We start from the raw sequence: 12,113 nt of genomic DNA, 5'->3' as shown, positions 1-12,113 counted from the left end.
GATGACTGAGAATCTCTACAGACTTCAAGGAAGCATATATTTCACAGTTCTGCAGGGATACAGAAGTTAAGGTAGATATTGTAAGAGCTGCAGCTTGATCCTGGGTAGAGGATGTTACCTTTAGGAAAAGCACTTTAGGAAGACCCAAAATAGAGTAAGCTTGCAGCCTGTTCTATAGCAGCATAAAACACCTTTGTCTTTCTCAGCTAACTTGGTTCCAGGAAAAAGGAAGTGACAGAAAGAAGATCTTTTTGCAGTCTCCTCTCCTCAAGATTGCTATTAAAAAATCAGAAAACATCTTAAGATCCATCTTTGGGTGATATTAATGTTGCTCAATGTTAAATTTGGTCGTGATCCCTCAAAGATTCCTGAAGGTCGTGGCGCCCTTGCATGTCAATGTGATTCTAGATATCTCCCTGGGCTGCCATCTGCTTCTCTGTTCCCTCTGACTTTAAGCTTTTTTTTTTTAATCTTAAATTAACAGTGAAATTAACTTGGAATCTGATATGCTGCAAAGCAGCAGGAGCTTTTAAGAACGATCATGCATGAATGCTTCTGATCCCTGCAAAGAGAAAATGAAAACGTTGGGAATCTACAAGCCAGCTTTGGAACTCCACTTGTCTCCTTAAAAAAAAAAAGGGGGTGATTAAACATGATCCAGAGGTTAGACGGAGCCTGTGAGATAACAATTAAATAGGAATGAAGCCAGTACGTATGCAGGTAGGCCTTGACTTATGACTGCAATTGGGACCAGAATTTCGGAGGGTAAGCAAGGCGGTTCTTAAGTGAGTTACGCCTGATTTTATGACCCTTTTTGCCATGGTTTTTAAGTGAATCACTACATTTATTAAGTGAATCCCAGGGTCGTTAATCAAATTTGGATTGCCCCATTGGATTTGCTTGTCGGAAGCCAACTGGAATGATTGCAACCATCGTAAATACAGGCCCGTTGCCAAGTGCTCAAATTTTGATCATGTGACTGTGGGGATATTGTGACAGTCATAAGTTATCTCTGTGAGGATCAGTCATAAGTCACTTTTTTTCACTGCCATAGTAACTTTGAACAGTTGCTAAACTAATGATTGTAAGACAAGGAGTGTTCCTGTCTTATATTAATATCCAGTCAAAGAGCTTTAAGAGGAGTACATGGGTTATCTCCTGTTATATAGGATGGATTGAGACAAAGTGCCAAGCAGAAACATCCACCAAGCTTCACGGCTGACAGTAGACTTAACCCTGAATGCTAATCATCATACCGCACTAGCCCAAAATATGGATATCTCATGACTGGCTGGGCAGCCATCTTGTGAACAATCTAGCACTTGCCATTTTATAAGACCATCGATGAAATGCTTTTGGAAACAGCACAGCTCAAGTGCAACGCAAAGTGAGAATGGGGGATTCTTAATTAATTTGATCTAGTTATAACCAAGAACAAAACCTCCTCAGGGTCAGCTTTCAAAGAATTATTCCACTATCGCTCATCTCTGATTCTCATTTGGTCTGACTTGGGAGAGACAAATGGAGATGGAACTTCAAAGCAGAACAAGTCTGTGGTTTATTTTGAAGCTTCCCCCCCTCTTGGGAATGGTGCGTTTCCTCGATTGCCGTATTCATAATTATATTTATTGGAAGCTTGAAGATGAACTGATATTAGATTGCCCAGTATATTGCAGTTGTGTGTCTAATTAGGGAAATGAATAAGTAATACCAGATTGCAAGAAGAGAACCCAGGAGTCCATGATTAAAAGACGACAATCCAATTTCCCCCCAAACTTCTACATATCGTTCAGATTTCTCTTTGTAGCCATAGTAAACATATATTTCTGAAAATGAATCAGTAGCAGCCCCCATCCCATTGCAGGCCAGTTATTTTCAGAGGGATCTTGGAGTCTTAGTGCACAACCAACTAAATATGAGCCAGCAGTGTGTAGCGGGAGCCAAAAAAGCCAATGCAATCCTAAACTGCATTAACAGAGAGATATAATCAAGATCAAGTGAGGTACTAATACCACTCTATAAAGCCTTAGTAAGACCACACCTAGAATACTGCATCCAGTTTTGGTCACCACACTATAAAAAAGATGTTGAGACTCTAGAAAGAGTGCAGAGAAGAGCAACCAGGATGATTAGGGGACGGGAAACTAAAAAATATGACGAATGGTTACAGGAACTGGGCTTGGCTAATCTAGTGAAGAGAAGGACCAGGGGAGACATGATAGCAGTGTTCCAATATTTGAGGGGCTGCCACAGAGAGGAAGGGGTCAAGCTAGTTTCCCAAGCACCTGAAAGCCAGACAAGGAATAATAGATGGAAGCTGAACAAGGATAGATTCAACCTAGAAATAAGGAGAAATTTTCTGACAGTGAGAACAACCAACCAACAGAACAGCTTGCCTTCTGAAGTTGTGGGAGCTTCATCACTGGAGGCTTTCAAGAAGAGATTGGACTCCCATCTGTCAGAAATGGTGTAGGGTCTCCTGCTTGGGCAGGGGGTTGGACTAGATGACCTGCAAGGTCTCTTCCAACTCTGTTAATCTGTAATTAGGTTGGAGGTTTCAATTTAAACAGAAGACCGAGAGAAATAGAATCTGCCCCAAATGTGATTTCTGCATATTAAGGGCACCTGAAAGTCGCTGGCCCTGTGCACCAGTGTTTGTGGACACAAGGAAAGGAAGAAGAGGGAGAAGAAAATATGTTTTCATTTTGCATTACAATTCCCTGGATTGAAACCTGCTTTGGGACTGCCATCTGCTCTATAAATAAATGTGACTTTTCATCCCTTTAAATTGTAGGCCATTTCCTTAAAGGCATAACTAATCTCATCAGGATAAGACTAACCTATACAAAAATTTCATGACCCGCAACAGATGTTGAACCAGTTGCTATCACAATCATACTCCAGCACGAATGGAGGCCAATTACTATTTTGTACGGTACAGGTAAGTCCTCGACTTATGACAATTTAACCCAATATTTCTGTTGCTAAGCGAGACAGTTGTTAAGTGTTCCCCCCCCACATTTTGCAATGTTTCTTGCCACAGTTGTTAAGTGAATCATTGCAGCTGTTAAGTTACTAACACAGTTGAGTGAATCTGGCTTCCCCATTGACTTGGTTGTCAGAAAGTGGCAAATGTCAATCGCATGACGCCAGGACACTGCAATCATCATAAATTCATGCTAGTTGTCAAGCGTCTGAATTTTGATCGTATTATCATGAGGATGCTGCAACAGTCATAAGTGTGAAAATGGTCATAAATCACCTTTTTCGAATGGTTGTAAGTTGAGAATTACCTGTAAATACAAAAACATCCTTCTTTCCTCACATACATCTGGACTTGCTGTAAGAAGGGTCCACTACAGAATAGCATCCTTCCCTAGTAAAATTTGGATCTGTCTCTTCTAAAAATTGATTCCAAATTGTCATCTCAGATTAACAGAGTTGGAAGGGATCTTGTAGGTCATCTAGTCCAACCCCCCACCCAAGCAGCAGACCCTACACCATTTCTAACAAATGGCAGTCCAATCTCTTCTTGAAAGCCTCCAGGGATGAAGCTCCCATAACTTCCGAAGGCAACTTCTGTTCCATGGGTTGATTGTTCTCACTGTCAGAAAATTTCTCCTTATTTCTAGGTTGAACCTCTCCTTGATCAGTCTCCATCCATTATTCCTTGTCTGGCCTTCGGGTGCTTTGGAAAATAGCTTTACCCTTTCCTGTCTGCAGCAGCCCCTCAAATATTGGAACACTGCTGTCATGTCTCCCCTGGCCCTTCTCTTCATTAGGCTAGCCATGCCCAGTTCCTGTAACCATTCTTCATATGCTTTAGATTCCAGTCCCCTAGGTCTCAAAGTGACACAAGTGGAATGTATTACTGTAAATGCTTGGAAAATGAATCTATTTATTACAATTAACTGCACTTCACTTAAAATAAATCAAATTTAGTTTTTGTCTTCCACTACATTTTTGTCCTGCCTTTCTTATTTTACACCGAACTTTACAAAGGCCCTTCTAAATCTGAGCCAGAGAAAAGCAGATACCCCCTACTTTAGTAGACAAGGTTTTGGGGACAAAGACTTAAAAATCAGCTATAGGCTTCTCACAGCTCCTGGCCTAGGGCAAGTTGAGTCAAAGCCAACAAAAAACTTTATCGTGGTAGCAGATCAGACATGTCTCCTTTTTGAGTGCTCTGAGCAAATTCTTCAGCAGGATTTTATGGTAGTATGGTACCTCAATAGTTAATATATATAATTGACTTTAAAAAAAAAGAACCTACTACCTGAAAGGCAGAGAGATTACAAAGACATGCTATTCATCAGCCACTCCTTTGCAAACCATGAAATGTCTGAATTATTAACCACAGTTCCCAGCTCCAGTGAGACAAATGCATAAATGTTAAGAGACAAATGTTAAAAGGACACTAAACACTGAAACTTCTCAATACAGGTAGTCCTTACAATCACAATTGAGCCCAACATTTCTATTTCTAAGCAAATAGAAATTAAGTGAATTTTGCCCCATTTAAAAAATTTTCTTGCCACTGCTGTTAAGTAAATTATTTCAATTGTTAAGTTAGTCGCACATTTATTAAATGAATCTGGCTTTCCCATTGACTTTGCTTATGAGAAGGTTGCAAAAGGTGACCCCGGGACACTGCAACCGTCATAAATGTGAGTCAGTTGCCAAGCATCTGAATTTTGATCATGTGACCATGGGGATGCTACAACGATTGTAAGTGTGAAAAATCACACTTTTCAGAGCTGTTGTAACTTCGAATGGTTAGTAAACAAATTTTTGTAAGTCAAGGATGACCTGTACTCAGGCCCAGCCTGTGACATATTTGACAAGTTTTCATGAGAAGATATACAGGTAGTCCTTGTCCTACTACAATTCATTTAATGACCATTTGAAGTTACAACAGCACTGAAAAAGTGACATGACCATTTTTCACTTATGACTGATGCCATGATCATGTGATCAAAATTCAGACACTTGGCAACTGACTTGTATTTATGATGGTTGCAGTCAGTGGTGGGATTAATTTTTTTTTAGTACTGGTTCTGTGGGGGTGGCTTGGTGGGTGTGGCAGGGGAAAGATACTGCAAAATCTCCATTCCCTCCCCACCCCACTAACCTGCTTTCCAGCTCCGTTCTCCTGTGCAGGGCAACAAAAGAAGACCCAGCTGATCAGCTGGAACTCGAAAGGCAGAGAATAGATGGGGGCAGAGCCAGTCAGAGGTGGTATTTGCTGATTCTCTGAACTACTCAAAATTTCTCCAGAACTGGTCAGAACCTGCTGAATACCACCTCTGGTTGCAGTGTCCCAGGGTCCTGTGATCATATTTTGTGACCTTCTGACAAGCAAAGTCAACGGGGAATCCAGAGTCACTTAACAACTGTGTTCCTAATTTAACAACTGCAGTGATTCAACTTAACACCCGTGGCAAGAAAGGTGGTAAAATGGGGCAAAACTCACTGAGCAACTTTCTCACTTAGCAACAGAAATTTGGGGCTCAATTGTGGTCATAAACTGAGGCGTACCTATACTCGTAGCACTACAGCTTCCAAGACTTCATATGAAGGAGGAATGTCCATTAAAACAGTTCCTCACATACTCCTATTCCAGAACTGCTTGATATCTCAAATGGTGGTAAACAGGTTGCTTATTACAAACCCCATGAAAAACTACTTATTTTGTATTGACTAATGAATGTCTAGAGAGCCACTCTGGTGTAGTGATTAAGGCACCAGGCTAGAAATAGGAGACCGGAGGTTCTATTCCCATTTTAGGCTTAAAGGAAACTGAGTGACCTTTTTCTAGTTTTTCCCCCCCTTTCTCTTTCTCCCCCCTCTCTCTGTCAGCCCCAGGGAGAAGGCAAGGGAAAACCATTTTTGAAAAAATCTTGCCAAGAAAACTGCAGGGACTTGAAAAATATATACCTCCCTCCCCCCATTTTTAAACAATGTTTTAATTAAAAATAATAATTACAGCTATTTTGCCTTGATCTAGCAAATACTTCTCATGAATCTAAGTAGATTCTTTTTTTTTTAATTAAGTCTAAGATTCTGCAATACAGGGTACATGGGACTTAATTTAACCTTCACTAATCTGGTATGAGATCGATGTGTTAAAGGCAGCAATAGCTGAGAATCCTTGGAACTGCAGTTCCAACAAACCTAGAGAATGCTTGGATGGATAAAAGTTAATCTAATCTATGGCCTTCACCATAAAATGTGATGAAAGCCACCACCGATTTGTTGATTTTCCCATCAAGTTGGTGTCCGCTCTTACCAACCACATAGGTAGGTTTTTCTCCAGGATAACTTTCAGGTCTTTCAATGGTGCATCCCCATTGCCAGGGTAAATTGAATCTATCCATCTTGTTGCTGATTGTTCTCTTTTTTTTCTCTTTCCTTCCACGTTTTTCAGCATTGTGGAATTTTCAAGAAAGCTGGGTTTTTTTTTTATAATGTATACAAAATATAATAACCTGAGCTTAAATTTAATAACCTGAGTTTAAATATAATAACCTGAGCTTAGTCATTTATGCCTCAAATAAAAATTCTAAGACGTTGATTTCTTCTATGATCCATTTGTTGTTTTCTTGGGCATCCACAATATTTTCTGGAGGCTTCTCCAACATCTAAGTTTGAATACGTAAATACTCTACGTTGCTTCTTTAAAGTCCAATTTCTGCTTCTAACTCCTTCCTCACTGTTCAGTGTTCTTTTGACAAAGAACAGAGATGTGGAAAAAAGCAGTGGAGGAGGTACATTTAAAGTCTTTTGATTTCAGCTGAAAATTAAATGATAAAGTACTTTAGTAACATCCCCTTGGAATTGAACTTAACTCTTAATGTCTTCAGAGATATTTTCATGTACTTTTCTTGGTAACAGTATGGGAATGGCTTGGCATTGTCTTCTTCTGTGGAGTTTTAGTCATTATTTTAGTCTACAGTTCTGGAATACTTGATGGTCCTGAATCAAACCAAATGGACCTGGCTTAGCTTTCCAGAGCAGGCTTGGAACTATCACCTATTGACCCAAAAATGCTTTTTCAAAAGGCAACTGGACTTTCTTTGTTTTTCCTTGAAGATGTTCCCCTTCTCATCCAAGAAGCTTCAGAACTGAAGATGCTTCTTGGATGAGAAGCAAAATGTTTTCAAAAAAAAAAGAAAAAAAAGAAAGTCCAGTTGCCTTTTGAAAAAGCACTTTTGGGACAACCATGACCTCCACAGAGTTCTGTCACCTATTAAATCACCAGAGGATGAGACCATACTGGGAAGAGAACAGAGAAGTATCAAAAAGGATGAACATATAGATGTCTTGCAGCAAATCCAGCCTCATTTGAAGGTAGACAAGAATGTTTTCTCTAAACTTTTTCCATATATTTCCTTATAAGCTCAGCAGATTCGTTTCCACAGGATGGCCAACGAGGTGTGACTTGCGTGAGGGTGACTTTTTGGCTGCTGAGGCTATTAATGTTTAAGATGCAATTAGAAGAGGGGTAGAAAATAGCTTTAGCCAAGCATTTCTCAGGCCATTAGTTTAAAGAATTTGCCACATAATTTCTCTCTGACATTCATAAACAGAAAAGAAAAAAAAATCTATTTCCTCTCATTTGCTAAATGTAGCTTGATTCTAATCAGAAACAGTAGTAGCCATCCATTTCATATGCTCCAGTACATGAAGCTTTTTCTCTGACTATACACAAAAAGATATTATTAGCAGAAGAGTTTGTCTCTGGATTTCTAAGTTTCTAGCCTTCATCCCTGAAGGTCTCTTAATTTTGCCACTTATAAGGGGGAAAGAGACTCAATGAGCTATTGCTGGCTGGGGAATTCTGGGTGTTGAAGTCCACCCATCTTAAACTTGCCAAGGTTGAGAAGCAGTGACCTACATCCTTCTTGGCTATTTCTACTTCATTAAAAGCTACACAATATGGCAGACCTCCTTCGAAGAATACATCATGTACGGTTTTGAAATAAAAAGTTTAAAACTAACATCTTTACAATATCGATGTCCTGAGTAATATTATGATAGTAATATAATAAAATATCATAATATCAGGAACACTATAGTTATTGTATTTCTCACAGCTAGAGCTGGGCAAAAAGTTAAGCTCCGAGCTATGGTTTACAAGGGCAAGGTTCACATGGCATAGAAAACCAAACCCACTGGTTTAGAACAATATGTGAACCCATACCAGCCATAGTTTATTTATGTTGCAAAGTAATTCTTGATTCCTTTTGATTAAGTGTTTGCAAAGCTCTGCTATAAGCTTTATTTGCATAACATTCCCCCCCAGATGCTAAATTAATTACACAAGCTGTGTCTGTGCAACAAACTCATCCACAAATAAGCAAACCACCTACTGTGAGTAGTCTGTTCTGACCATTCATCTGGATATTCACTAGGTGGCAGGAAAGAGACTGAATAAATAGCAATAGCAAAAGCAAAGCACTTACACTTATATACAGCTTTACAGTGCTTTATAGCCCTCTCTAAGCGGTTTACAGAGTCAGCAAATTGCCCCCAACAATCTGGGTCCTCATTTTACCAACCTCAAAAGAATGGAAGGCTGAGTCAACTTTGAGCCGATGAGAATTGAACTGCTGGCAGTCAGCAGAAGTAGCCTGCAGTACTGCATTCTAAACACTTCGCCAGCACGGCTCTTACAAAATAAAATACAGAAATATAAAAAATACAATGAGAATCCACAAATAAGCTGAAGAAACAGTAGACCACTTAGTTAGCTGCTGCAAGGAGATTACACAGACTGATTACACACAACGGCATGACAAAGTAGCAACAATGTTGTTTTAGAATATATGCAAGAAATACCTGCAAGCAACACCTGGTGGTACCACAAAATAGAGAAAGCAATCAAAATGAAGAATCTGAAATGCTCTAGGACTTTAGAATCAAACAGATAAGCACCTGCCACATAACAACCCAGACTTAACAACTGTTGATAAGAAAGACAATAAAGTCTGGACAGCAGACATGGCAGAACTTGGAGAGAGCAGAATAGGAGAGAAAGAACTGGAGAATATAACAAAATTAAATGACCCGTAAATGGAAAGAGAACGACTGTGACAAAAGAAAGCAAAGATAGTACCAATATTAATAAGTGCCTTGGGTACAACCTCAAAACATCTGGAATACTACTTGAACACCCATTGGCACTGACAAAACCCTAATCAATTAATTACAAAAGGCAGCTTACATCTTGCCATGATACCTTTAATATCTTCAGACAACATCTGCTTTTTGGGAAGGACTTAGTAGGTAGATAAAAATGCCAAATCAAATCTAAACATCTGGCAGGGTGTGCAATCAATCTTAATAATAATAAATGAACCTTTTGTTATCATCTAATGATCATCCTAGCAAAGAAAACAAACAAATGTACCATAGAACAAATCAATCCAGAGTTTTTAGTCAAGGCACAAATGATCTGGCTCAAAATACTGTATTTTGGTTAAATTGTTTGCAGCCCCAGCTCTCTTGAGAAATCTGTAATGCTTAGAAAAATGGAAGAAAATAGAAGAAAGGAAGACCAGCAGCAAAGTGGATAGGCTCCCTTATAGTGGTAATGAAGACCTGTTGGAAGATGTGAAGAATGAGGTTGGAGCCAGATTGTCTTGGGAGATAATCTATCTGTATGATTGACCTGATGGCATATAATCAGTCAAAAATCCTTAAAAAAGGTTGTTCTCTATGTTTGGTTGGGTTTGCTCTTCCTTTTTCGCCAAGAACCATCAGCTGTTTTATCTCTTGGAGCTCGTTTAAAATTGAGGAGACTCTCCTGGATATGTGAACAGCAGTAATCCATGTAGGGCCATCCAATTGAAGTCATTGTTACCCATTCATTTCAAGCAACCAAAGTCTAATTCAAATCCATAAACTAGGATTTCAGATACAGCCTCAAGGCTCATTCTGAAACCCAACTAGATCCATCAGGTTCTTGGGTAGACCAATTAAACAGGTCCTTCCTTCCTTAGGTGCGGGGTACAGCCATAGAAAAGTCTAATACTAAGACGAATCTGACCATGATAAGGGAACAATAGTATCTTCTCCCCAAATTTCAGTTCACACTATAATTGCCCTAAGATTACAACTAGATTCGACATGTCTGGAGCCCTTGCTGTCCTGGATTAGGTTCCTAGCTCCCACAAGGGGCTTGAACTCACAAGCTACTTCTGATTCCCTGCCCAGAGAAGATAGGTTGAAATTCCTCAAGACCCGGGGTGTCAAACTCAATTTCATTGAGGGCCACATCAGGGTTGTGTTTGACCTTGTAGGGCCAGGATGAGCATGGCCAGGGTGGGAGTGGCCAGCTCGACATCACTCATGTCCAGGGCGCAGGTGGTGGCCCGAGCGCTCTACCAATGAAAAGGGGCTCCCAAGCTCCGTTTTCAGCTGCGACGTCCTCCTGCAACCCTCTGCCAGTAAAAATGGAGCTTGAGAAGGCCACACGTGACCCTCCCAAGTTCCATTTTCACTGGCAGAGGCACCATCGGCCAGTCTTTCGCTGTTTCCAGGGTGGCCCCGCGGGTCAGTTCTAAGCACCCTGTGGGCCAAATCCAGCCCCCTGGGCCTTGAGTTTGACACCTCTGCTGAACACTAAAAAGTCTAGGAAGCTACCAGCCTGGTTCTGGTGTCCAGCTCAGATAATGAAACAGCAAGGAGGTTGGTAAGTAATAACAATCTCATCTGTCCTGTTGAGCTCAACATCACAATTAGGCTCTCCTATCCATCTAATCAGTGAAGCAGCATCCATGACAAGTGTGACTCTCACTGATGAAGATGATTAGATTTGTCTGAGCCCATCTAGGACAGACTTGATAAGTGGGATTTGAAACAAAATGCCCTACTGTTTACCCAGCCAACTTACTTTGCTCCCCCCCCCCCCGAATACTACACTAGCAGTCCTTGATTTGTGACCATTAGTTTAACAACCATTTGAAATTACAACAGGGCTAAAAGCATATAGACTTGAAACCAGAGATATTTTTGTTGGGAATTTTGCCTGAAATATATAGTAAAGAATTGAAATATCTGATTGTAAATGTATTGACAGTGGCTAGGATTGTATTTGCCAAAAACTGGAAAAATGAGAAAATACCATTACAGGAGGAAACCATTAAGAAAATATTGGAATGTGCTGAAATGAGTAGATTGACATTTGAAATCAGAGAACAAGATGATAAACAATTTTATAAAATTTGGGATCTATTCTATCAATGGTTAGACAATAAAACATGGTAATGAAATATGTAGATTCTTAGAAAATAATAAATATATAAAGATGTATTTTTTTCTTATTATATCTACAAAATGATTGTAGGATAGATTTGAGATGATAATATGAACTGTCATAAAACAAATTAAGTAAAATATGGATTATTTTGTAAAACATGAATAATAGTATAGTCAAATGATTAACAATGATATTAATGTATTTAATATTTGATTGAAAATATGAGAATATAAACAATGTAATTGTAATTGAAGACTACGAAATGGAAGCACAAAATAATTTGTAAACCAACCGACACACTGTATGTATATATATGGAAGATGGCGTGATGTTTTTATGTTTTGTTTGTCTATGTTTGTCTTAAAAACCAATAAAAATTAAAAAAAAAAGGATTATAACAGGGCTGGAAAAAAAAGGGACTTAGGGTCAGTCCTTGTGCTTACAACTGTCACAGAATCCTCGTGGTCTTGTGATCACAATTTGGGCACTTGGCAACTGGCGTGCATGTATGACAACTGCAGCATCCTGGGTTAGATGGTTGCCATCTATGGCCTTCCTAGATGGCTTCTGACAAGCAAAGTCAATGGGGAAGTTGGATTTGCTTAACAACCATGCTTTGCTTAATGACCACGTCAAAAAGGTTGCAAAATCAGACATGGCTCACTTAACAAGTGAATTGCTTAGTGGCAGAGGTCTCAACTGTGGCCATTATTTGAGGACTACCTGTATTCCATCCTCTCTCATTGTCCATTAGGATTCTGTCAAACAAATAATGACTGAATTAAGGGTGGGGCAATCTTCCTTTAAAGAGTTATCTTAATGATTTTTCATACTACAATTCTGAAAATGT

The 12,113-nt window shown here is 39.5% G+C and overlaps 1 protein-coding gene across 1 annotated transcript in view; it reads right to left on the bottom strand.

The window, feature by feature from the left end:
- CASTOR2 (cytosolic arginine sensor for mTORC1 subunit 2) overlaps positions 1 to 12,113 on the bottom strand; it is a 103,818-nt gene that overhangs the window by 54,981 nt on the left and 36,724 nt on the right. The gene's annotated exons all lie outside the window — the stretch shown is intronic.

The sequence above is a fragment of the Notechis scutatus genome, chromosome 1, assembly GCF_049901735.1.
Source record: "Notechis scutatus isolate UNSWTSFEM ecotype Mainland chromosome 1, rNotScu1.2, whole genome shotgun sequence".
Taxonomy (NCBI): Eukaryota; Metazoa; Chordata; class Lepidosauria; order Squamata; family Elapidae; genus Notechis; species Notechis scutatus.
The sequence above is the reverse complement of the archived record's forward strand: the minus strand, read 5'-3'. Positions and strand labels throughout refer to the sequence as shown.